The sequence below is a fragment of the Capra hircus genome, chromosome 26, assembly GCF_001704415.2.
Source record: "Capra hircus breed San Clemente chromosome 26, ASM170441v1, whole genome shotgun sequence".
NCBI classification, from domain to species: domain Eukaryota; kingdom Metazoa; phylum Chordata; class Mammalia; order Artiodactyla; family Bovidae; genus Capra; species Capra hircus.
Genome location: NC_030833.1, coordinates 916,892 through 943,848, shown reverse-complemented (window position 1 = coordinate 943,848; position 26,957 = coordinate 916,892). Strand labels below are relative to the sequence as shown.

General features: G+C 59.8%; 1 long non-coding RNA gene across 1 annotated transcript; it reads right to left on the bottom strand.

Moving 5' to 3' along the window:
• Positions 21,836-26,521, bottom strand: LOC102181650. The gene is made up of 4 exons (XR_001917347.1): positions 25,765-26,521; positions 25,423-25,490; positions 24,381-24,453; positions 21,836-22,537 (listed from the first exon to the last, which is right to left on the bottom strand). It is a non-coding gene; the product is annotated as an uncharacterized LOC102181650 (long non-coding RNA).

The window sequence follows — 26,957 nt, the reverse complement described above, 5'->3', positions numbered from 1 at the left end:
GAGGCCTGGGGCAGGCAGGCAAGGGGGAGGCCTGGGGCAAGCAGGCAGGGCGCAGCCCTGGCCTAACTCCAGCCGCTGTCAGCCTCGCCCAGCCCCGGCCCCACTGGCCACACCAGCCCAGCCCCGGCCCCTCCGTCTGGCAGGCTTCTCTGGTGCTCAGATGGTACAGAATCCGCCTGCAGTGCTGGAGACCTGGGCTCGATCCCTGGGTGGGGAAGACGCCCTGGAGGAGGGCATGGCACCCGCTCCCATGCCCTGAGGATCCCATGGACTGAGGAAGCTGTCGGGCTAGAGTCACAGAGTCACAGTCAGGCAGGACTGAACTGACTGAGCGCAGACGCAAAGGGAAGAGAGTGGCTGGGGCAGGAGCAGAGAGCAGACAGAAAAGACCCAGAGTGTTCAGAGCTCGTGAGACACAGCAACCCATGAGGCTCTGCAAGCCTCAAGCAGAGAAATCAAAGCAATGAAAAATAAGGAGATTACCAACTCCGGGAAAATAAAAAGCTGTATAACAAAGGGAACACAAGCAAATCACATTTCCAGCTTGAGTCTAAATGCCATTGACCTCATCTAATAACACAGCCATCAGTTTTGATTTAATAAAAAATTATGATATATCTCATAAAAATAGGGGAAGAGAAAGAAGTTGATGGGTCTGTGTAGTGGGGTGGAGGCCATGGAAGAAAGTTTACCTTCATCGCCCAAACCAGGAAGACTGCGTGTGTGTGTCTGTGTGTGTGTGTGAGTCGCTCAGTCATGTCTGACTATTTCTGACCCCATGAACCATAGCCCGCCAGGCTCTTCTGTCCATGGAATTCTCCAGGCAAGAATACTGGAGTGGGTTGCCATGCCCTTCTCCAGGGGATCTTCCCAACCTGACCCATGGATCAATCCCAGGTCTCCCGCACTGCAGGCAGATTCTCTACCACCTGAGCCACTGGGGAATCTTAAAACACCTAAAACAGACATCAAGCCACGGAGGGATAAGTGTGCTGTCTAGAAACGGATTAGTAAGCACCAGGAGGACTTTCTAAAGAAAGCTGAAAGTGGTGACCTCGCAAGAGCAGGATGTAAAGCAAGAGTGGTTGGCATTATGCTGTGAACCCCAGACCGCTGTGAGTTTTAAAGTCAAAATGTGTGTTACTTTGATTAAAATTAAGGTTAATGATGAATGTTCACTGGCAGGTCAGTGGATAAAGCTGTGGCACATAATACAGTGGAACACTACTCAGCCACAGAAAGAACGAAAGAGTGCCATCTGTAGCAGCGTGGATTGACCTGGAGGTTATCGTGCTGACGAAGTCAGACAGAGAAAGGCAAACACCATCTGCCATCACTGACGTGTGGCATCTAAGCTATGACACACGTGAGCTCATCTGTGAAACAGAAAGGGCCTCACAAACACAGATCAGACCTGGGGTGACCGGGGGGAGGGGCTTGGGGAGGGGAGCGTTGTGGTTTTAGGGTGAGGAGATGCAGACTGTTTTACAGAGAATGAGTAGACAGCAAGGTCCTAGTGCATAACACAGGGAACTACATTCAGTGTTTTTTGATAAACCGTAATGGAAAAAAATGTATAAATATGTAAGCAGAAATCAACACATCATAAGTCGATTATACTTTAATAAAATAATTTTTAAAAAATTTAGGTTAATGAATATTAAGTATTATCAATTTTTTGTAGTGTCTATTGATAATCAAATTATCATGTTTCTAATGATTAAATTATCGATACAATTTAGATTGTATAATTTTAACTCATTCTTGCCTAAAAAGGATAAAATTAATGCACTCAATGTATGGTTGATTTAAGATGGTGACAACTTCATTTGCTAAGAATTTATTTGGAATGCTTATATTTGCATTCATAATTGAGAGTGTATCAAAAGGGTTTTCTTATAATGCTAGCTATGCTAAGTTAACATTTAGGGTTGAATCATTGCTGTTGTTCAATTGCCAAGTCGTGTCCGACTCTTCGAGACTCCACGGGCTGCAGCACGCCAGGCTTCCCTGTCCCTCACCATCTCCTGGAGTTTGCCCCAAGTTCACGTCCACTGAATCGGTGATGCCATCCAACCATCTCATCCTCTGTTGTCCCTTGCTCCTCTTGTCCTCAGTCTTTCCCAGCATCTGGGTCTTTTCAAATGATTCAGTTCTTTGCATCAGGTGGCCAAAGTATTGGAGCTTCAGCTTCAGCATCAGTCCTTCCAATGAATATTCAGGGTTGATTTCCTTTAGGACAGACTGGCTTGACCTCCTTGCTATTCAAGGGACTCTCAAGAGTCTTCTCCAACGCCACAGTTCTAAGGCATCAATTCTTCAGTGCTCAGCCTTTTTTACTGTCCAGCTCTCACATCTGTACATGACTTCTGGAAAAACCATCGCTTTGACTAGATGGACCTTTGTCAGCAAAATAACGTCTCTGGTTTTTAAAATACTGTCTGGGCTCGTCTCTGCTTCTTCCAAGGAGCAAGCATTCTTCAGTTCGTGGCTTTAGCCACTATCCACAGTCACTTTGGAGCCCAAGAAGATAGTCCGTCACTGTTTCCATTGTTTCCCCATCTATTTGCCTTGAAGTGATGGGATGGATAATTCACCCATAAAATTGTATTGGCCTGGCACCTCTGTGAATAATTCTTTGGCAGTCCTTTCAGTTTAGGCCATGGTTACTTACTCATCTATTACAGTGTTCAAGTTTCCTCATGAGACAATTTTGGAAAAGCACATTTTCCTAGAAAATCGGCCCCTTCTCTGAGATGTGCAAACACTGTAATAGTGCTCTGCATGACTCCACTTATTATTTGTATGCTACTGTGTTATTTTTTAAGAATTGTTTTTGACACTTAATTTTACTTTGTAACCAAATACAAATACTTAGACTAATTCCATGTGTAATTGATTTAAAAGCTCACTACAAATTTTCACAATTTCAGGACGTCCTCCTCTCTGTACCCTTGGTCCAGCATCCCATCTTGGGGCAGGAAGGGGGCGCCGCCATCTGCCTGTCTGATTCCCTCCCCTCCAGGTGGCTCTCAGGCCTCTGCTCATGTGCTGGCCGGCGACCCTGTGGTTCTCCCTGAACTTACGGCAGCTGCTCTCCTTTTAAATCACACCTCTTTCTCTCTGGTATCCTCAGTACGTTTATTCTTGATCTTTGACGAAAGCAGGAAGCAGACAGTCAGATAGATATTCTTCTCTGCTAGGAAATATTTTGCAAACTGTGTTTTCCCTTTTCACCTTGGTTGCAACGTTCTCCGTCTGTGAGGATGGAGGGCTTTTTTTACAGGCCCAAGTGGGTTTTTTGGGTGTGGGCACACGGGTGCATGTGGATACACATGTGCACACACGTGTGGGCTGTCCCTGTGCACGCATGTGTTCACAAGCGTGAACCCACGTGTGTGTGTGAAGGCACTCCTGCAGCTGTGCGTGTGTGCATGACCGTGCGTCCGTGTGTTTGGTGTGTGTGTGTGTGCTTGCATATGTGAGTGTGTATGGGTGTGTGGGCGTGTATGTTCATGTGCAGTGTGTTTATATTTGTATGTGTGTGTCCGTGTGTACTACGCGAGCGTGCTTCATGTCTATCACGCTGGAGTGGCCAGAGGCCACCTGATGAAGGGAGACGCTGGTGGGCGGAAGCTGCGGTGCGTGGTGCCCCTGGCCACCTGCCGTCTGCCGGCCCTGCACCTCATGCGGAGATTGCTGGCCGTCGTCCCCCTTGAGAACTGGATCCTGAGGGCCCCGGCAGCTAGGGCTTGAGCACCGTGGCGCCGGGATTAGCGGCGTCCATCACAGACCGCAGATCCACGGCACAGCACCCCGGGGCCTGCCTCCAGTAGGGCCGCGTCTGGGAAGCCCCAGGCCCAGAAAGGGCACAGGCAGATGGCCCACGACCCCAGCCGCTGCCTGCCATCCAGAGGGAGCAAGCGTCCAGCGCCCCTCTGTGGTCTCCGGGGTGTGTGAGAGTCCGCCACCCCTCCTCGCAGCATTTCGGCAGCGCAACATCCATCAGCATCGCCCTTTGCTTCTGTCCCCGCCCGCCGGCCGCCCACGTGTTCCCAGGCCCTGCGGCCACAGCAGGGGGCCGCCCCCAGGGGGTACTGTGGAGCCGGCTCTCCTCCCCCAGGGCCCCGGGGACAGGTGGGCCTCCTGGACGCCCACCCTTACTCTGGCGGCCGACCCTCCATCCCCTCCGCCCCTGGGCAGGCCCCGGGACCCACCCCTTTCTCCAACAGGCACCCTACCTGCCCTCACCCCTGACGTCCCTCCTGACAACACCAGGCCCCCGCGCAGCCTTCGGGAAAACCAGGCCACTCGGATCCCCCGGCCCTGGGGCTCCATTTCCTGCCCCCTCCCCACCCCCACCTGGAGACCCCTCCTCCTGGCCCGAGGGTCTCCGGCCTCCTCCCCTCAGCCTGACACACAGCAGGGCCTGTCCCTGGAGCTGCGGTAACCAGACCGCCGCCCGCCTGGTTCCTGTGTCCCTCACCGTCCTGCGTGTGGGGTGACCTGCTCCACCCGAGATGACCTGGGAGACCCCGGCCCCGTCCAGAGCCCAAGGCCTCTGAGGGATCAAGCCCAGGGGATCCAAAAGAGTAGGAGCCCCCTGTTTCCTGGAAGACTTCTGGGGGAGCCCCCCCCACGGTGGGCACCGAGTATGCTGGGAGGCCGTGTGGCAGGGCCAAGTCCAAGACGTGCTGATTCACTAACGAGCGGGCCCGGTGGCCCTAATCCACCAGCTTCTTGCTCAGAGGCGGCCTGGGGCTGAGGGCACTGATGGCCAGCCTGGTAATTCCTGCAAAGCCACCAGCGGCCCGCTCCCCGGCCACCACACGCTGTCCAGATGGACAGGTCTATTTTTAGGCCTGGAGCGCATGCCAGGGCGGGAAGACGCTTCCCGCTGGAGCGGCCGCCAGGGCCTGGGGCCGTCCCTGCTTCCGCAGCAGGTGGAGACGCACCTGTCGGGCTTCCCGCGGCCTCTGCGGTCTGGAGAGTGGGTCTCAGGACTGCAGCCGCAGAGCTGGGGACCAGCTGCGGCCAGATGGGGAGGGGCCCAGCCAGGGAGTCTTCACGGAAAGCAGGTACCCCGTAATGTGCCCACGTCCCCATGTCCCCAAGGCTAGCAGGAGAGGCTCCTGGGAGGCTCTGCCAGGCTGGCTCGGGGTGCAGATGGACAGGGGTACTGGGGGCCTGGGCTTCTGCCTGCCGGGAGGATGGGGGAAGCTGAGCCCCATAACCTGCCTCTGTATGGAGAGGCCTCCTGGCCCACGGTGCCTGTCCAGCCCTGGGCAGGGGGCTAAGGAAGCAGGGGACAGGTCAGCTCGGAGCCTCCTCCCGCCGAGCAAGGCCACTGAGTGGCTCTGAGCCTGGGGAGGCCTCCTGTCCCAGGTCACTGGGCGATTTCTCAGTCTTCTCCATCTCTATGGGGGCGCAGAGGCAGGGCGTGCCTGGTGGTGGCAGGGGTCTGGAGGCCGGCAGCAAGCTCAGAGGCTCTGGGAACCCACCCTCCAGATGCCGGGTCTCCTCGCAGGTTGGGGCCAGAGGCTGGCTGGCCTGGGGCGTTAGGGGCACTGGACAGGGCTGCTGCAGAGCACCCAACCCCCGACCGTAGGAGCCACAGGAGGCTCCCACCCGCCTGACCCCACCGGCCCACCGGCCCACGGGCGCCTCCAGGCGCCCCACCCCAGGCCCCCAGGCCCCCATTTGTTGGCTGTGGTTTCCTCCTACCCACCCCCAACCCGCCAAGTCCGGGCGGGGTCCCCGCCCTAGATCAGCACAGACAGCACAGCGCCGGCCCCCCAGGGACCCGGCAGAGCGAAGCAGCGTCAGAAAGCAGAGCGGCCTGGAGCCCCGAGCTCACCCTCACTGCGGAACACGCTCCGGGAGGGGCGCGAGGGGCGGGGTAGGAGGAACACGGGGGCGGGTCGGGCAGGAGGCCCCTCGGCACAAAGCAGCAGTGACCCCTCCAACTAAAAGCCCAGCACCCGCTGACGGTGCCGGAAAGACTCCGACCCACCCGGGCATCCCTGCCCCGCCCCCGGGCGAGCCGGGCCGGGCGGTGGGCTGGGGCCTCCCGGGCTGTGGAGGCGGTTGCGGAGCCCGGGGTTGAGGGTGGGGCTCGAGTCTCGGGCAGTCGCCCCCCTGGCACCTCCGGGAGGAAGAGGCCCCGACCCTGAGCAAGTGGGGGCAGGGGCGGAGAACAGGAGGCCCTCCCCACGGAGATGCAGCCCTGGGGTCGCACAAGGGGCCGGGCAGGGCGGGGAGGAGCTGGGCCTGGCCCCGACGCGGGTGGGGAGGCGGGGTCCGTCCCGCGCTCCGGCCCCGCCTGCAGGCTTCGCTGCCCAGTGAGAGTGGACACCCCCTCACCCCCGCCGTCGGGCACCCGGACCTCAGAGCGACCCTCCCGGCCCCAGTGCACACGGACCGGGCTCGCCACAACACGGAGCCCACCGATCTCCATGAAATGATGCCTTACGAGCCACGCTTTTGGATCATAACACAATTAACCAGAAGTGAAAACAGTACTTCGAAGATACTCTTAATGATTTCAAATTGTGAACATAATCTTTTAGAATCTCCGTTCATTTGAAAAATAAAGCACTTCCCAAGGAGGCCTGAGTCAGCATGAAGCGTCCGGAGGGGAAACGAGTGGACTATGATGGAGATCCTGCGTGTGGCGCTCCTGCGTGCTACACGCCGTGCGGGACAGTGCCAAGCGGGGCTCAGGGGACGCTCTGTCGCCTTAGAAGAAGAAAAGAAAGAAGAAAATAAGCAAGTGTCCAAGTTAAATCAGAAAAACAATAAGGGCTAAATTAATAAAAGGAGGAGGAATACGCAGAGATTAATGCAACCGAATGATAGCACAGAAATGACTGCGATAGGAAACGGAGCCGGAGGGTCGAAGACAAACGCCGGTTGGTGACCGGGAAGAGGAAACCGGGGGTGGGGGGTGCGGAGGAGGGGTGTGTAGGGGTTCGGAATGAGCGATAAGGACAAATTAACATTCCAGTGTAAAGGGGAAACCGGCTCACACAGAGGCTTTAAAAGATAAAAATATCATGAGCCGCTCAGTGTGAAATCTTATTCCAATTGAACAAATTCCCAGGAAATTATGACTTAAAAAAAATGATTCAAGAGGAAAGAGAAGACCAAACGTTTCTATGACATTTAAGGACATTTGACCATTAGCTGAAAATTGTCCTGCAAGATAACTCACTTCTGGGATTATTCAGATATATTCTACCAAATTTCCAAGGAATGATTTTTTCAGTTTTCTACGAAGCTGGAAACCTCCCCAAATTATTTTGGAGCCAGCACAACTTTTAAAACAAAACCAGGCAAGAACAGTACAAGAAGCGCATTTTAGTCCAGTCTCTTAAGAAAGGACATAAAAATCCTAAACAAATTATTAGCAAACTTCACCCTGTAAACTGTATATTTTTTAAAAGGGATGACACTCATGATCAAGTTGGGTTTATCCCAGTAATGTGAGGTTGTGAGATAATACGAAATATTATCTTAGATGAAAATACCTGATAATTTTTCTGACGTTGTCATAAGGCAGACATTATGATAAAAAGGTCAGATTTGGGCCAGACATAAAAAGATTAACCACAGTAGAAAATATTTCCTGAAGTGACTGTATCAGAATTCAAAACTTCCATTCACTAGAAAGCACTATGTGGGAATGCAAGCCGCTCGCCAGAGGAAGGCGTTTGCTGTTTCCAGTTTTATTGAAATATAATTGACATATGGCATTGTTCAAATGTAAGCTGTATAACATAGTGGTTTAATATGTGGACATATTGTGAAGTCATGGCCACAAGTTCAATTCCATCACCTCACCTGTGTGTGTGAGTCGCTCAGTCGTGTCTGACTCTTTGCGGCCCCATGGACGGCAGCCTGCTAGGCTCCTCTGTCCATGGGATTCTCCAGGCAAGAATATTGGAGTGGGTTGCCATTCCCTTCTCCAGGGGATCTTCTCGATGCAGGGATCGAACCTACGTCTCCTGCATTGCAGGCGGATGCTTTACTTTCTGAACCACCAGGGAAACCAGCTAGGGTAAAATAAAAGGGTTCAATACTAAAGTAACTGAATGCCAAAATATTAGAAAGCATACAAGTGGTAGTCCACTATCACAAAGGCCTAGTGGGGAGATGGGGAAAATGTTTCCAATTAAGTGACCGAAGCAACTTGGATATTTTCACCTCACATGGTTGCGAATATTTTTTCTTTGTGATGAGAACTTTTGAGACTTATCTACCCTCTTAGCAACTTTCAAATGTGCAGTGCGCGCCTGCATGCTAAGTCGCTTTAGTCCTGTCTGACTCTTTGTGACCCCATGGACTGCAGCCCGCCAGGCTCCTCGTCCATGGGATTCTCCAGGCGAGAACACTGGAGCTGGTTGCCCTTTCCTCCTCCAGGGGATCTTCCTGACCCAGGGATCAGATCTGTATCTCCTGAGTCTCCTGCACTGCAGATGGATTCTTCACCTGCTGAGCCACTGGGAAAGCCCCATAAAGACACTTGCAATGTACAAGCGTGCATTGCAAATGATGATTATTCAGCACTTTTCAAGGTACATTACAATGTATGTATACAGACTTATGTATCAACATGTGTAAGGAAAAGCAAACGGCCCAATATAAAAATGGGCGAAAGGCCTGAGTAGCTGAGAAGGAGCAGAGAGGGAAACAGCGATCCCAGACCACGAGGAGGAAGGGCCTTTATCACTGTCCTGTGGGAAATGTGAACTAGCGAAACCAGACGGAGTTGAAAGGTCCTGTTCCAAAAGGAGCTCCCCCAGAGCAGGGCTGGGTGCGCGTGCCGGCCTGGCCTGCTCAGGACGCATGCTGGTCTCCAAAGGGTTTAATATTCACGCAGCTTCGACTCTGCAAACTGAGCCCCAGACAGACCCAGCTCCTCGCGCGCGAGGGCCGCCTTCCTCAGGCCCCTTCTCAGCAGGGCTCCCTGGCACCTCCTGTGCCAGCTGTCTTCATGCTTTCCCCCAGCCAGCGCTCCCGGGCCTCCCGTGTGTTTCCTCCGTCTGCCGCCTCCTCCAGGACGGCGGCTGTGTGGGGCTGGGAGTTCTGCCCCGCGCTGCGGTGCTCCGTGCCCAGGGCAGTGCCCGGCACATTCTAGACACCGGTAAGTGTCGGCAGAATAAAGGAGTGAAGGTGCAGGTAGAGGGGTGAGCCGCCTGTGGCAGGCGCACCCGCAGCACTTCAGGGCCTGGTGCCGTGTGTGCTGGGTCACCTCGCTCACGGCCGACTCCTTGTGAGCCCACGGGCTGAGCCCTCCAGGCCCCTCTGTCCGTGGGATTTTCCAGGCAGGGATACTGGGGTGGGTTGCCGTGCCCTCCTCCGGGGGATCTTCCCGTGCAGGGATCGAACCTGCGTCTCTTACGTCTCCCGCCTTGGAACAGGCGGGTTCTTTACCCCTAGTGCCACCTGGCTAGCCCTTCAGGGCCTGGGCAAAGGGGTGACTGAGGCCCCTGTCACTAAGTCTAAGCCTTTGGCGCCGTGCCTCATCCTCAGCGAGGGGGCTTCCACGTCTCCTGCAGACAGGCCTCCGGCAGGGGCTCCTGCAGGCCCTGGAGGTGGGCTCAGGCCGTGGGGCGGCGTTTGGGGTCCTGGGCTCCCTGCCTGTGTTCCAGAGGAGGGCCGTGGCTGTGCGTGGATGGCTCCTCCGTGGGCCGGGGCAAAGTCTGAGGAGGGCAGAGTGGTCCTTCCAAAAGGGCGCCTTGGGCCCGCGAGGGACACTGGGTCCTGTGGGCTCTTATTGGCAGGCGCGCCTTCCGTGGAGCCCTGAGGGCCTGAGGCTCTGCATTCTAACAAGCTCCCAGGTGACGCTGGCCCTCCTTGGAGGTCAGAGACCGCGGGCGCAGGGCTGGAGGCAGGTGGGATGGGGGACTGTGCTTGAGGGGCCTCATGTTCTGTCTCTAAGGAGAAGTGACAGCCCCTGGAGGCGGAGCTGCCAGCCTCCGAAAAGCTGCACTTGGTCAACAAATAGCTAAACGTGTTAGCGCGGCCTGGGAGGGGCCCCAGGGTCTGGACAGGCCAGCAGAGGATCCAGAATCAAATCAAGGAGCCCATTTAGCGCAGCAGGGCCGGTTTTGCAGCAGAGAGAATCACATCAGAGGCCTGGAGCCCGGAGCCAACGAGATTACCGCTCAGGGTGGACTGAGCCGGCTGATGAGGGCACCTGGGCTCCCCCGCCTGTCCAGAGGGCACGAGCTCCTGCTGGTGGGAACGTGCTGCTTCCTAAATGGGAGACACGGAGCCTGGTCCAGTGATGCCAGGTCCTCCTGGTCCTCCTCACACCATCCTCCCCAGGCTCCTCGGGCCCCCCTGGCTGCCAGCCTGGAGGAGGGGGCACAGCCCAGCTGGAGGGGTGGGGGGCACAGCCCGCCTGGAGGGGGGAATCAGCCCAGCTGGAGGGGGGAGCACAGCCCAGCTGGAGGGGGGGAGCACAGCCCAGCTGGAGGGGGGAATCAGCCCAGCTGGAGGGGGGAGCACAGCCCGCCTGGAGGAGGGGGGAGCACAGCCCAGCTGGAGCGGGGGAGCACAGCCCAGCTGGAGGGGGGAATCAGCCCAGCTGGAGGGGGGAGCACAGCCCACCTGGAGGGGGGAGCACAGCCCGCCTGGAGGGGGGAGCACAGCCCGCCTGGAGGAGGGGGGAGCACAGCCCGCCTGGAGGGGGGAGCACAGCCCAGCTGGAGTGGGGAGCACAGCCCACCTGGATGGGGGGGGCGCAGCCCGCCTGGAGGGGGGGACACAGCCCGCCTGGAGGAGGGACCACAGCCTGCCTGGAGCGGGGGCACAGCCCACCTGGAGGAGGGGGGGAGCACAGCCCAGCTGGAGTGGGGAGCACAGCCCGCCTGGAGGGGGGACCGCAGCCCAGATAGTCTCCTCGTGTCTTCGAGTGAGGGTCACCCCCGGGCCTTCTGGGGGTGGGGGCTGGACAGCTGAGAGCAGCAGGAGCCCAGGCCCGCGTGGCCTCGTCGCCTACACGTTTACACATTGGCGCTTGCGGTCCACCTCACACGGATTAAACTGTGAGCCGCTGTGGCCTCTGACCTTCAACAGTGCCTGAAGGCGCTCAGGCGGCCAGCAGGAATGAGGGCCTGGGCGCGGGCGGGGGCGGTGTGGAACTGGCAGAACAGGCCTTCGGACAGTGAGGTGTGTTCAGGAGCCGACTTTATGAGCCCGATTCTTCTATCTCCTCAGATCTAGAAAAGCTCTAAAATCCTTCACGGTGACGACTGCTCCTCGTGACTCACAGAAGCATCCCAAGACTGGCTGAAACCTGCAAAAATGTGAGCTTGGCTTTACGTACCCCCCTTCACCAGAGTCAGGTTTGCACTGACCTTTCCCCCGCCTTTCTGGTGCAGGCTCTCAGTCTGAGGCACTATCTCCTGGACTGCAGTCTCCATTTTGCCCCAGATAAAGCATAACTCCCAGCTCTCGCATTGTGCGCTTTCAGTCAGTAGCCTCCGCCCCCTCAGTGGGGAGCACACCCTTCTCTGCCCCCTCGCCACCCCTGTGCCGGCTCTGGGAGCAGCAGGGGCTGGGGGAGCTGGGCTGGGGTCCCTCTGTGGGGCTGTGGGCCTGCCCTCCACCCCCAGGGCACCCAGGGTGGGCAGAAGCCACAGTCCTGGGTTCGCCCCAGGGTCCAGGCCTTGCATGTGTCCCTGGCCGTGTGTCTGCTCCCGCCCCAACTCAGTGCCCTCCACGTCCAGTGGGTGTCCCCTGCCGCTTCATGACAGCAACAGCGGCTGCTGGTCCGTCTTGTCCCTTCCGTGGACCCCTGCGCAGGGTCCGGCAGAGGTGGGCACAGTGGGAACAGGACAGCTGATCCCTGAGGGTCCCTGGGCTCCGTGGTCAGCTCCTGTTGGTCCCCAGGGCCTGCTGAAGTTTCTCGAGCCCACCCAGCAATGCCCACCCCCAACTAAGCAGGATACCCCCACCTCTACCCCAGGGCTGGGTCCTGGTGGCGTTAAGCCCATGGGGCATCCCCAGGTTCCCGCACGTGACCTAGCAGGTCCCACTGGCCAAGTCTCACTGGGAACAGAGGCAGAAGCCGGCTCTCCTGTCCTGTTAGAACCTGGCGGCTTGTGGCCTCCAGGCCCCCAGCCTCCCCTAGAGCCAGAGGCAGGGCTGGGGGCTGGGGCCCGCTGCTCAGGGAGCAGCTACAGAAGCTCACGGCCCTCCCGCCCTCTGCTGCAGAAAGCCCTCCTCTGGGCAGCGGGCCGTGTCTTCATGCCCAGCTCGGGGCTGCACTGTGCCCTGTCTTTGAACGGCTGAAACCCCTTCCCCCGCTGGTCATCAGGCCGCTGCTTCCCTAGATGGGGTCATCTCTCAGTTGCCTTTATCTGCTTTTAGTTCTTTAATTGAAATGACTGGCTTTCAAAGGAATACCACTTTGTGATAAAAATCTGGTCAATATGTTGGAGCCACGCGTTCCGGGAAACAAACTCCCTCAGAAGGAAAACGCAGACAGTGGAGCGCCGTTTATCACACCGGCGCGCCCAGGGCGGAGTCTCCTCTCAGCCAAGGACCCCGACCAGCGTTTGTGAAAGTCTTTTATACCCCATGTGTACGTGTCTGAACCCACCACTCTGAATTCCTTGAGACTTCCATAAACCAGGGAAAATACAATCCCAATAACCCCATCACTCACGCGCTATGTGCTCATGCGCTCAGTCAAACAATTAGCCAATGATCAATAAGCCCAAGGTTACACTCCGATCGGTACAGAAGACTTCACGGCCCGTCTGGGGGAAGGGGGATTAGCGTGTGTTTTCTCTCAGGCGATGAGTAACCTACATACTCTCTTCAAGGCTCCCCGGTCTGGAGGGGGTCTTATCCTTCTGCTGCTGTTTCCATCGGCACTAAACACGGAGGTCAGAGTCCACTGGAGACGTGGCCGAGCACGGTCAGCATGAACAGGCCTAGGATGCAGTCCAGGCCCTGTGAATTCCTTCTTCAAATACATAAACCAAAAGGAAGAACCCTCGCGCCCACAGCCCACGGGCAGTAATATGTGATGTCACCCGAGGGGGACAGAGTGCGCGGGTGGCGCTGAACGCACCAGCTGCAAGCGCCTCCTTTGGTTGTGAAGGGGACGCACGCACATTCCAGAAGGCCGGACGCCACAGGAACGAGCCAAGCGGGAGCCCGGCGCTGCCCTGGAGCACCGGCTTAGCCCCGTGAGCAGATGCGCCTCTCTGGGGTCGTCTCGGGGGCTCTGCTCCAGGTGAGCCCCTCGGCCAGATAAGTGTGAACGTATCCACCGTCCAGGACGGGGGAAGACGAGGGGGAGCTGGGAGTCAGGAGCCCCCAGTCATGGCCTTCCATTCTCTGTAAGTGGAAATAAATGCATGCTTCAGCAAGAGGCTCCGTGGGGCAGGGCTGGTCCTTCCCAGCTCACAGCCTCTGCAAGAGCTGGGCCCTGGGCACAGCCTTACCTTGGAGGGGACCGTGGGCTTCTGCGGTGCTTCTGCCGCCAGGGTCTCAACCACGGGAAGGGTCCTGCCAGAGCTGAGACAGACAGGCTGGCCCTGAGCCCTGGGATCCAAAGGCAGAGGGTGGGGGTGAGGGCGGGGGGTGAGGTGCGGAAACACACCCATAGAACTGGGCCAGGCGGGGGGCGGGAGAGGGCGCTGAGTAGCCCGGCTCTGGCTGCAGAGTCTGGGGGCGCAGAGAACATGCTGTTTCATTTCTCATTTGGCTGAAGCCTGTCTCCAGGGCTGCTTGGACGGCGTTATGAACCTTATCACAGTCCTTATCACTGCCCTTCCTATACTGACAAGTGAAATGCGTGTGGTTCTACCAATAATGGAGGCGTTGTTTCCTACCGTAGGGTTAGTGTAATAGCCGTGCTTGCGTGTTTGATGGGCGTGCTGGCATGCGCGGTCACTTCAGTCCTGTCTGAGTCTCTGCGAGCCCACAGACTGCAGCCCGCCAGGCTCCTCTGTCCACGGGACTCTCCAGACAAGAACACTGGAGTGGGTTGCCATGCCCTCCTCCAGGGATCTTCCCGACCCAGGGATCAAACCGCGTCTCCTACGTCTTCTGCCCCGGCAGGCAGGGTCTTTACCGCTAGCGCCACCTGTCTGATGGGCAGCGGCTTGGCATCTGCAGAGTGTTGAGGCAAAGTGGGCTGGGAGTTGTGTTACTGCTGCGCGGCACAGCGTCCTCTCCCGGGGACATGGCAGGTATCCTCCACCAGCAAAGCGCCTGGACACCGCCTCCTGCTTCGCTGCGGACAGTGGGTTTGGTGCTTCAGATGCCGAACGCTTTGTCCCGGTCCTGCCCCTGGACTGACCGCCGGCCCTGGAAAGGTCCCTGGGTCTGCTCTTCACACGCAGGGTCTTCCTGGCTGAGTGTGCTTGTCCCCTTTCCCGCTGGCCCGCCCTCCACACCGAGGTTTTCCGCTGAAGCCTCCTGACTCGCTTCTGCTGCCTGTCTCTGAGCGCGGCTCTCTGGAAGGCGTCTCCCACTCCGGGTGGGGCTGGGCCTCCCACATCCTGCTGTGACTCTCAGTTTTCTTCTCTCATCTGCAGAATGACGCTCGTCTCCTGTTTTACACTCTTTCCCTGAGGTCCCCTGAGACCCTCACCCTGCTAGGGGCTGGCCAGACCACCGATGGCCCACCCCAAGGTGAGGGGGCCACAGAGCCTCCTCCTCCTTGGTATGGACCCCCCGCTCCACCTCCTTCCCACCACATGGCGCTGGGCTGTGACCGTCGCTTCCCCTGTCACCCCAACCCTGGTCCCCAGCACCTGCCCAGCCTGTGGCTCCGTCAGATCCAGGCCCGTCAGCTGAGCCTTCGCCGGGGCCCCGGCGGGCTTGGCGCTGCCTCTGCAGGGTGACCTGAAGCTCTTGATGGTACTGAGCCCTGATCTCTTCCTGCCAGCCATCAAGAGCCTCCCACCCGACTGTGTCAGCCTCAGAGCAGGTGGGTGCTAGGCACCTCTGCGGAGACCAAGGCTCATCCACCTCAGGATCCTGCCTTGGTCGGGGGGCCGGGCCTGTGCCAGGAGCAGGCTGGGCACAGAGCAGGGATGCCCACTGCTCGACATCTACTCTGCCCACCTCTTTATGTTAAAATAAAACTCAGATACAGAAAACCACACCAGGAAGATACGTGGGTGAGTGAGAGTCAACTGGGCATCCTTAGAACAATCACCCCAGTCAAGGTAGGACTCAGCTGGCTACCCCCCAGGCCCAGGAAATGCCCCGCACCCGCAGGACCCCTGCCCCCCAGGACCCCCCCCCACCCAGGACACACAGAGTGAGGCATTCCGAGCACCGACCCTGGAACCTCGTGACGGGCTTGTGGTGTTTCCAGGACTTTGGGAACAGGGTGGTGGTTTGATTCAAGGGAGGCGCTAAGGAGACCCACTCCTGGGGACCCGTGGACCTGGAGACCGAGGGAGGGGACGCCTTTATGGCACCCTCAATTGGTGCTTCTTCAGGAAGGCCATGCAGACCCCCAGCCAGGCCACCTCCCCTCACCCCTTGGAGAGTCCCCTGCATTACAGACAGGCCCTGTGGGGACACTCCCTACAGTGGGACAGGCCCTGTGGGGACACGCCCTGCATTGGGACACGCCCTGTGGGGACACGCCCTGCATTGGGGACATTCCTTATAGTGGGGATGTTTCCTGCAGTGGAACACACCCTGCGGGGACACACCCTGCCACGTGGGGACAGGTCTAGAGCTGATCCCATCTGGTTGGTCTGGTTTCTTAGGGTGTCTGGGAGCACCTTTGCCCAGAGAAGCTGAGAGGGTCTGGCTGGGAGGAAGGTGCTCGGTCCTCCTGCCCTACCCAAGGCCACACGCCATCTGGGGCCCGTCTCCTCCAGGACAGACAACCCGGGCTGGAGCAGGCACCCTCGGAGTGAGCTCTGTGGTGGGTCCAGGCCCCGGGTCAGCTCTGCTTTCCCACAGTCACCCTTAGGAGCCGGGCAGGCCTGGTGAGCAGATGGCTGGAGCAGCCACAGCCCGCCACTCAGGGAGCCTTGGTCCCTCCGTGTGGGTGGGGAACCCGCCTGGATGCCCCTAGCAGGCCTGGCTGCCTCCTCCCAGCCCAGTGCCCCCTTGGGAGCATGGGCTCCACCCTGGCCATGTCTGGCCCCACACACACCAGGGCCAGAGGGGGACCGCGGCCGGAACCCGGGAGCTCCTGGAACTTGAGTTCTTGGAACTCGAACAAGGATGTACCAAGTGCATGCACGTCCTGGGTGCAGCGTCGGGGGCTGTTCAGAGATGAAGTCAGAGGAAGTCTGCCATCCCAGCAACGTCTGGAGCCGGGGCCGCAGAGACAGTCAGGGGCTGTTTAGGGCAGGTGGTCCCCAAAGGGTAGGCGTTCCTTTTCCGGGTAATGAAATGTTCTGAAAAGGGGCGTGGTGATGGCTGTGCACACCTGTGAGTGCAGCGAAAGTGTCAGGCTGTAGGCTTCAGATAGGTGAAGTGTGCGCGCTGTGGGTTACAGCCCCGCAAAGCTGTTTTATTCATTTCTTTATTTTGAAGGCAGCGTTCCAACAGAATTTTCTCAGCAGATGTTTCTAAGGGCTGGCACTGAGAGGACAGGATCCCAGGCAAAGACCCAGCCTTGGCGCCCGGGTGCGGGGAGGCTGGCCTGCTCCCCCGCGGCCTCACCGGCCTGGCCCTCCACTGAGGAGCCCTCTGCGGACTGGTGGCCGCAGGGCGCTGGGCCCGCCTGGAGCAGGCCAGCCCCTGCTCCGCGCGTGCAGGCGTCTGTGGACTCTGGGTGTGGACGGCACGAGCGGTCATGGAAATTTCCCACGATATTTAGGCCAAGATGACTCAAAGGCAAAGGAAACCTTTTTTTAGCTTCATCCCTCCTCAGGATGACTTGAAAGGGCCATTGTCAAGGATATGCACAGATAACGTTTTTACGACTCTCACTGAGTGAGCTTGTTCTCAGCCTCCACGTGAGGACTGGGGATGGTGTGTGTGTTCGGGGGTGGCACTGATCTTTCATTGTTAAAAAGAGTCTTCAGTAATAATTCTGAGGGTTTTGATTTTCCTGCCAGGAAGGCCTGGAAGTTTCCAGAAAGCAGCCTCTCCCACAGCAGCACTTCGGATGCAGAGGGTAGGGGCTGCCTGTCTGTGTGCACCTCCATGGGAAGGGGCAGCTCCTGGCTGGACCTCCGGGGACGGGGGCTCCAAGACTGCAGGCCCTCCAAGTGGGCTCCAGCAGGAGCCTGCCAGCACCCCCTGGGGGTCCCCTTTGTGACCTTGGAGACCAGCCCTTCATTTCTCGGCCTCCCTTCCCGGGGTCACCTCATGGTCTGGGGGCCTTGGCTGGCCCTGCACACACTCCCCCTGGGAAGGGCCCGGTCCAGCTCTGCGGACAGAGGGTGCATCCCATGTGCTGGCCAAACCAGCTCCGGGAGCTGCTCCCAGGTCAAAGGGTGCTACTGCCCTGGGTTCGGAAGGCACGCAGCTGACCTCCCCCTCCCCCCAGACCCCCATCCCCTGTTCTGATTGCAGCCCCAGCCTGAGAGCAGCCACTGCCAAGTGGACGTTTCTGGGGAAGCATGTTGCCCCCACCCAGGGCCCCGTCAGTGCAAGCTCAGAGGCTCTGGCCTGCCCGAGACGCAGCGACACCCACAGGCCCTGGTGGCCCCAGGCTTCCCCAGAGCTGACCGAGGCTGGTAGCCTGCGGAATCCTCTGCCAAGGCCGCCCGTCTCCCAGAGCGGGGGTCTCGGGAGCTGCCCTGTGGGCTGGACGCGAGCTGCATGGCTCATGGTGGGTGGGCCCCTTTTTACAAAGGAAGGTGAGTGGGTTCAGGGGCTGTGCCTGCCCTGGCAGGCGGAGCCGGGGCCTAGAGGGCGTCTCAGGCTCCCGGCTGCCCACCCCCAGCAGCCCTGCTGCCTCCTCCCGAACCGGGCTGGGCCCGTGCAGCCGTGCAGTGAGCGCCCTGGAAAGGGCCACCTCTTTGCCCAGGTGAGCCTGGCCCCTGTGCTGGTCATCCCTGGGCCGGAGGGGCCGTCCTCACCTGTGAGCTCACACACACACCCGACCCCGGAGGGGCTTGTGTACATGAGGAGGGGGTTGGGGCTGTGAAGGCTCAGGCCGGGACGGGCTCCCTGCACTGAGCTGAGCCCCAGGGTGTCTTGCCAAAGCCCTCGGCCCTTGGCTCTCCCATGCCCCCCAAGCCCAGTCTCCCCGCATGCCAGGCCAAGCCAGGCCAGGACTGGACCCTTGCCCCTACCACCACGATAACCTGGGGCTCGGTGCCCTGGGTGCCCGTGGGTCACACCCAGAGTGCACCAGTCACAGCAGACAGTGGGCCTGGCCCCAGCATGAACTGCCACCTGAGGTCAGCACCCCTGGCATGACCACCGAGCCCTTCCTGATGTGGAGGTGGCTGTGCCGTCCAGGGAGCAGTCCTTCCACCGAGCAGGTGGCGTGTCCCAGGCAAGACTGTCCTGATTGTAAGTAGGTGGCTCACATTTCAATTTGGCGAGAATATTACAAGACGTCCCAGAGGAGGCCACCGGAGGTTGGGCAGGGGAGCTGCGGCTCCAAGGAAACCCTGGGAAAGGGGGCCGTGGGCTCTCCTCTGGCCAGGCAGGCGGCTCCAGGGGTGCAGGGCCATGCTCTGCACACCCAGGAAGGCCGTTCAGGGCCCCCGCAGGCTGCAGCAAGGCAGCAAGAGGGGCCTGAAGCCTGCAGCCCTGCTGGGGTCTCCCCCACCGAGGGTAGGTGTGAGAGCGGCCTCCCCACGTCCCTCCCCAGAGTGGCCTGGGGCCCTCACCTCCCGGACGGTGCAGCCCCATGTCCCTGGAGACCCACCTGGACCTCGACCTTCCAGCCGGCACCTTGCTCCAGGCCGCCCGGCACCTCGAAATGGAGGCGCTGGGGCTGCCCTGGGGGGTAGCTGGCGGACCTCCTGTCCTCTCCTGACGACCCTGTGCCATCTGAGTTGACTGAACTGGGGTGCGAAGTGACTCCAGGAAGGTTAGGGGGACCCAAGAGGCCACAGCGAGGGGGGCTGTGGTAAGGGGGGCCCTGACATCAGCCAGTGGTTGGGTTCCTGGAGCCCCGTGTCCGGGGCTGGACGGGAAGGCATGAGGGCCCACCACGGGTGCGTGTGAACCTCCTCTCAACTGTCCTCATGGGTCCCGGGCTTTGTCAGAGAGGGGGGCTCTCCCAAGAGATCGAGAAGTCCCGAGTCTAGGCCTTGCCGCTCTGGGCGGACCCCAGCATTAGCACCTCTATGAAGCAGCCCTCGTCCTTGAGAAGCTGGACACCTCACAGATCGACACAGGTGCCCGGGCCCCGACCACGCCAGAGCCCTGGGCCCTGTGAGCGGCTGGCAGCCTCTCGGGTGCCCGGGCCGAGTCTGGCAGGGCGGACGTGAGCTGGAGGCTCCAGGCATCATGCAGGCCGTCTGGCAGGGCCCCATGGCTCAGGCCTCATCAGCCACTGGATTCTCAGTGGCCAGTTCTAGGCCCAGCGCCCCGAGAACCCATCTCGTGTACCTGCCTGGAGCCGATACCACAGAGCCCAGTCCCGCCTCCACCCAGCAGCCCCAGGCGGTCCTGGGGAGGCCTGCCCCAGGCCTAGAGGTCACAACCGGCTGGCCCGGCTGGCCCGGCTCGCCACCTGCCAGTCCTGGCCAATGTGAGTTTATAGTTTACTGTGCAAACCAGGAAGAAACCCTCGGAAGCACTCAGAACAGTCAGCAGCATCCCAAGTTGGCATGCGAGGGGACCATGGCCACCTGGACAGACGGGCCTCCTGGTGGACTGGAAGTGGTCAAGCTCTAGACAGTGACCGACCACACCCCGGTCAGCAGGGGGCAGAAACCAAAGCGCTTTCCACGTTCACTTCCTCGAGCCTAAGGGCTGAGACAGGGCATTCTCTTGGGGTGTCCTTGGAGATGTGAGTGGACAGCCCCAGCCCTCTCCATGGGAAGCGAGCTGAGTCCCCGGCCAAACCCTCAGAGGGCCCAGCAGAGCCCGGACCTGCTGCCCTGGCCGTGGAGGCTGGTGGGTCAAACAGGGAAGGGGCATTCCCCACCCGGCGACCGGGGTCTGGGGGCACACCCCTCCCCTGAGCCACGTTTGCAGCCCCACCTGACCCTGAAGGTGGTCAGCCTGCAGACTCCTGGGCCCTTCGGGGCTCCAGACTCTTGTCAGCAAACAGGGATCCAGTCGACAGCTCTCCTCCACGTGGAACTGATGTTCCTTCTGGAGCCCCCGGGACAGTCCTGGTCCCCACGCCTCACCCGCGGGGGGCAGGCACGGGGGGTGCACACGGGGCAGATCCATCCTGCTGGGACTGGCCACTCCCAGACACGGAGTCCTTGCCCTGCTCGCGGGGCCCCAGGGAGCCAGGAGGACCATGGTTGATTTTTTTTCTAATTTCACAGTCTTTTCTTCTGGAGTGATCGGTTCTCCCCCTGAGTTTATTTTTAAGTTTATTTTACTGATTCCAGATCTTCCATCTTATTTAGAACGGCACCATTTAGGTCCATCCGCTTACGCCTGCGGATAGCTGCTGGCACCTCCCAGAACTGTGACGAGCAGTGTCTTCCACTTCACTGTGCTTTCCACACCCTGGGGTTGTGGTTTTGCTGGTCTCTTTGGCCCAAGAGCTATTGTGGGGGATTCTCTTTACTTTCGAGCTGCTGGGGGTCTCCATGTGAGCTGTTAGGGTGGCCCAGTCCAACAGGGAGGAGGGCTCCAAGCCCTGCTCCCCCTTATCCTTGGGCCGCTCTGGTCTGGAGCTGGGCCCCTTCGTCCCTTCTCCTGGGGGTGGAGGGCACCGGGGGTCCCCGCTCAGAAGTGACGGGTCAACATACCTGCAGCCTGGCCCCAGTGCATGAGCTTAAACTACTTCACAGCTGTCATCAAGTTGTCATCCACGTCTAGTTCATTTCATTGCAGTGAAAATACATGATTTCTGTAAAAAAATTCTTTTTGGAATTCCTGAGGTCTAGCAGGAGGCGCTAGTGGTAGAGAGCCCATTTGCCGACGCAGGAGATGCAAGTTTAATCCCGGTGTAGAAAGGAAGCCCCAGAGGATGGTGTGGCAGCCCACTCCAGTATTCCTGCCTGAAGAGTCCCATGGACTGAGGAGCCCGATGGGCTACTGTCCGTGGGGGTCACACAGAGTTGGACATGAATGAGTGACTGAGCGCGCCCACACAGTATAGAAACACATGTTAGAAAGCTCTAAATATGCTTGCAAACAAACCTGTTCTTTACACGACACGTGGCATGTGGTGGGACAAGTGGTTCTGCTTCGTTATTGAAATCTTAATCTCCCTCAGTGTCATCTCCAGAACAAATGGACCCTGTAAGTGGACCTCGGCATCCCGAGTGTCTACTGGCTTACTTGCTATGTTGTTCAAACCCAAGGCTCCGCGCCTTCATGCTCCACCACCTTCCGTTACAACCTGTCTCCAGCACTCACCTTGCCGGCTCCTCCTCCTTCATGGAAACCAGGCCCCCTGGAGCTTACGGCCTCCCCGACTACCTGCAAGTCTTTTGACTCCGAAGGTTTGTTCTTCTGAGGCATCAGAATGACGGCGCTGTGTCTCCTCATGCAGGGCTGTGATGTGAGCTCTGTGACGTGCGCCTGTGTGTGTTGCCAGTCATGTGTGACGGTGTGTGTGTGTGTTGTGTTGTGGGGCGGGGGATCCACCAGGTGCCGTGGGGTTTTGTGCTCCTCTCTGTCTTTGGGGGTCTCTTACTGGGAAGTTTAAGAGGACACCTGGGGTAGCGAGTGTCAGCCAGATATTTTTAATAGGAAACTTTTTTCCAAGTGATTTTGAAGTTAATGAAAAACAACACAATGCTTTCATTCTAGAAAACGGCTTTCATAAATCTTTTTATTTTCCGTTGCTTCATGAAAGACGCACTTAAGAATTAAAAAAAAAAAGACGCAGAATCAACAAGGTATAATTTCCTGTCATTATCCATCTTTAGGAAGCAATTTCTTCCCTAAATATAGCAGCATCCTAACACTTGCAGCAGAGAAAAGAACCCACAGACCAGGCGAGGGCTGTGAGTCCAAGGTTGGAAACAGCAGGACCGTCTCTTGCTGACCTCATTCTGGGAAACAGGACCGCACGCCGGCAGCTGGACAGCCCTGGGCGGGGGAGACCAGCAGGCCGACCGGGCGGGGGCGGGGCCTCCGCCTCCTGGCGTCTGCTGCTCGGGTTTGCTGAGGCAAAGGCGGCCAAAACCACAAGGAACTGCTGGGAAGTTTCAGAGTCAGGGCTTGTGAGAACTGCCCTTTCCGGCCAGAGGGCTCTGGGGTCTCGGTCCGGCTCTCCACGTCCACGCTCACCCCCAGCTCCCAGCCGCCGCCGGCCCAGGCCCCGCCCACCGCAGAGTCGCCTCGCAGCACCGCCCCCCTCCGCGGCCGAGCCGTGTGCTCCCACGGCTGCTCCCGCCCCGCACAGCGCCTGGCCTCAAGAGGTCCTCCTCCTCTCCTCTCAGCCCAGGGCCACTGGAGGCCTGGCCGCCAGAGTACCGGCCGTGCAAACCTGCCGGGAGGAAGTGCCAGTGAGCGGATGTCCCTCAGGCTCTTTCCCCTGGGCCAGAAGATGCTGAAGAAACGGCTGTTCACGGCAAAGGACCAGAGCACCCACACACACGAGCGAGCACAGACACATGTGCACAGTGCCTATGCACACGAGTGAGCATGTACACGCGTGCGCAGTGTGTACCCATGCGAGTGAGCACGTACACATGTGCACAGGAGCACAGACACGTGTGCACAGTGCACATACACACGAGTGAGCATGCACACGTGTGCACAGCACATACACACGAGTGAGCATGCACACGTGTGCACAGCACATACACACGAGTGAGCATGCACACGTGTGCACAGCATATACACACGAGTGAACATATACACGTGTGCACAGTGCATATACACACGAGTGAGCATGTACACGTGTGTGCACAGTGTTTACCCATGCGAGTGAGCATGTACACATGTGCACAGGAGCACAGACATGTGTGCACAGTGCACATACACACGAGTGAGCATGCACACGTGTGCACAGCATATATACACGAGTGAGCTCACAGTGTATACACACACGACTATGCATGTACACATGAGCACACACATGTGCGCACAGGAGCACATGTGCCTACACACACATGTGTGCCCAGCGCCCTCCCCCCATTCCACACGTATCCCTCAGGAGGGGAGGGGGATGCACTTCCACACCAGCCAGGCGGTCCAGTGACACAGGGCAGGGACAGGAGAGCGGCTTCCCTGCTCCCCTCCAGCCAGGTGACCTGCTCCAGAAACACTTCCAGTAAGAAACCGCCCGGCCTGCCAGTCACACTGGGCTGCTGGGGGCAGGACCAGCCTGGGACACTCGGGAGGCGCCTCGGGTGCTCGGCGCCAGGGAGAGATTACCAGAGGCCGTGGGGCCAGGGCTGCCCTGGGGGCAGGGGAGGGATAGGCGTAGGTGGCCCCCAGGACTCCTGGAGGACTGCAGGGAGGGGGGACTCAGGCCTGGCCCCCGTGGGGCTCCACGCAGCCCCACAGGAGGTGAAGGTCAGGTCACGTTCTTTGCTGAGGCTGGAATTCTGACATCAGATTTTCCATGCTCTGCTTGGGGGAGGAGCTGGTAGTGCAGGGCGGGAGTAGCGGGCGGGGCGGGGCGGGCAGCGGCCTGGAGGCTGCCAGGCACCCACAGCTCAAGGCCCGAGGGCTCCACTGGCCCCAGCCTGACTGTGCCCGGGCCTGGGCTGCCCACGCTCCTGCCTGGCGCATCCCAGCCATCAGCCAGCGTGCGACTTTCTCATCCCAGCAGGGGCCTTGCTGAGTCACATGGGGCTGCGTTAGGGACTCTAAAAATAGCCTGATGGCCGGGCCAGTGCAGGAGTTATTAATAGGTTGGGACAGAGCCCCTCCTCCCGGGGGGCCTCCCTTCTAAGGGCCGGAAGAGCTGCGGCCTTGGCCAGGGAGGCTGAGCTGCTGGCCGGTCCCGCCCTGCACACTCTAGCCCATCCACCCCTCCGGGGCCAGGACTTGCTCCTCCTTTATCTGAACACCCACCCCCCGACACCTTCTTCTCCCCCAACCCCACAGTGTACCCTGAGGGTTCTCTCAAAGCTCAGAGTGCCCCCAAGAGCCTGCAGACGGGGCAGCCCCTCATTCAGACGATCAGGGATCTTGGAGAGAGCCCAGAACCAAGGAGCTGCCCCAGCTGCGGCCACTCAGGAATGAGAGGGGTCCAGAAGCCCCAGGCCCCAGCTCGTTACCACACCAGGGGTCGGGGGGGGGGGCGGCTCCCTAATGGCCAGGCTGTGTTTGTTTCTGCAGGAAAAGCAGCTGCCTGGCAGCACCTCTTGGGCTCCCACCTGTTCCTGTGAACCCGTGGACCTCGGAGTGGCCATGATCTCCAGTGCAGGAGCAGGGATCCCCCGACACAGTCTGTGGGCAGACCCCAGAGTAGAAGGCTATGCTCCAAGCCCCTCCCTGAAGCTCGTGGACTGAGCCTCCAGACAGGGGGCTGACCCCAGGGCAGGCACTGCTGGGCCAGAGGACCACCCCCCCCCACCCCGGGCTCTGGCGGCTTCTCCTTCCCCTTCAGTCACCCACCATCTGACCCGGTACTTTTGTAACCAGAGGCTTTGGCAACTGAGAAAACCCCAGTGCACACTCAGCCACCGTACCACCGACCGTGGGACCCCGAGAGGGGCGCCCACCCCCAGGGCTGGACCCTGGGACCCTGGCAGGGGCGCCCCCCCCCAGGGCTGGACTCTGGGACCTCTCGGAGGGATACCCATCCCCAGAGCTGGACTCTGGGACCCCGGGAGGGGCGCCCACCCCCAGGGCTGGACTCTGGGACCTCTCCGAGGGATACCCATCCCCAGAGCTGGACCCTGGGACCCCGGGAGGGGCACCCACCCCCAGGGCTGGACCCTGGCCTGGCCCCCAGAGGGCCTGCCCTGTCCTGCCTACACGGTCATCGTGGGGCTCATGCTGCCTCCAAGCAGCGGTGCAGAAAAGTGCTCATCCGCAGAGCGGACCCCTGGACGCGGCAGGGCAAAGCAGACAGCCGGGGGCACAGCCCCGTGCTCCGTTTCCAGAGAGAAAAGGAATGAGGTCCATGGGGCTGGTGGGTGACCCAGGACTCTTGGGTCCGGGTGGGGCCTGCTGTGACTTACAGATGCTGACAAGGGGAGCCCCTCAGTCAGGCTGTGAGGCAGCCTCCAGGGAGCCAGGGACAGCACCTCTCACGCCTGCGGAGTCATCCCCGAGTGCCCATGGCCACCCTGGGGTGAGATGTGGGAGGCTGAGGACGAGGTGGGTCCCCGTCCCGGGACTGTCCTCTCCCCATTCCCTTGCTCACCCCTGACCCACAGCAGTGCCTCCCGTCGAGCCTGTGGGTCACCTGACCTTTTGGAAGAAGTGAGCATTTCCATGCTTGCCTCACAGACCTTCTGGCAAGCGTGAGGCTTTTCCTCCTGAAAAACAATTCATGGCCTGAGAGGGGGTGCGACCCGCCCCTGCCGTCCCCACACCGGGCCATGAGCAGTGCATACGCAGGGTGGCTGTCTGGCCCCCACCTCAGCTAGCCCCCCATCCTGGGCAGGGCCCCCCGGGGTTGCAGCTGCTGCTCTGCCGACAAAGGTCACTGTTCTCATCCCGCCTGGGCTCGTGAGGTGGCGGATCAGAGCGGCTGGGACGAGAACAGGTCTGTCCAGGAGCCCAGGGCCGCCCGGGGCATGGGGCACCCACCTGCGAACGGCTGACGTCACCCCTCCAGCCATCTCAGTGCGTCTCCAACCACGGTGCGTCTTCCCAGAGGCGGAGGGGACCCAGGCGCCCTGCCCTTGGCCTCCAGCCGGTGCCCACATGGGGCCCCCTTCCCGTGTGTCTGGCTCCACCCAGCACCCCGGGTCCCCCAGGCTCGCAGCCTGGACAGGCACCTGCAGCAACAGAGACCCTACAGGAGGGGGACCCTGCCGCGGACACCGCCCTGCGTGAGCGGTGCAGTGTCAGGACCCACAGAGCCGGCACCCCAGGCTGCAGGGCCCGCAGGGCGGGAGCTGGCGTCAGGACGCGGGCCTGCCTACGCCTGCCCTTCCGGGATCATGGGCAGCTCCCCAGAAGGAGCCGGGTGGGTTCTGAGCCCGGGGTGGAGGAGGGTGGGCGGCTGGCTAAGTGGGAATCTTGCCCACCTGCCTACAAGCCTTGAGGAGAGATTGAACACCCACACCCACATTTTTGCTCAGAGTGAGCTCTGCCCTTGGACGGGAGATTTCAGGGGAAGAGAGGCCGGATAAGGGGGCAGGTGGGACACCCCCAGCCAAGGTCAAGGTCTTGGCCCAGCAAAGGGAGGCCATGGAGAGGAAAGAGAACAGGGCAGGGATGGGGCCACCTGCGCGTGGGAGCTGGGAGCCCTGGGGGGCTGAGGGCCTCCCGGGCGGCCCTGACACCCCCACAGGCCAGCAGCAGCGTCGTCCACGCACACAGCCTGCTGCTCGGCCACCGACTGCTGTCACACGTCCAGCCCTGGGGTCCACCGGCCCTGCCTCACCGGCCAGTCGTGGAGACAAGGAGAGCTCAGCCCAAGGGCTGGGCCTCCTCCCAGAGGAAGCAGAGGGCGGGTGGAGGCTGGGGGTGGGCTTCTCCTCAAGCCGCGGGGGAGGGTCTTCGTCCCGCTGATCTGCTGATCTGGAGAGCAGGGGCCCCGTGAGCAGTGAGCACGGGCGTTCCCCCTCCCAGCGCTCGATTCTGTTTTAGAAATCCTGCTTGCAGACGGACTCCGGGAGGGCCGCTTTCTCTCCACTTCCATCTGGGCCCTCCTCCTCCTCCTCCCTCTCACCACCTCCCTCCCCTCTCCTCCCCATTCCAGAGTGTGGGAACTGCCCCCACCTCTAGGCCTCCAGGAGGCCAGACAGAGCCCAGAGGCCTGGGGGGTGGGGGGT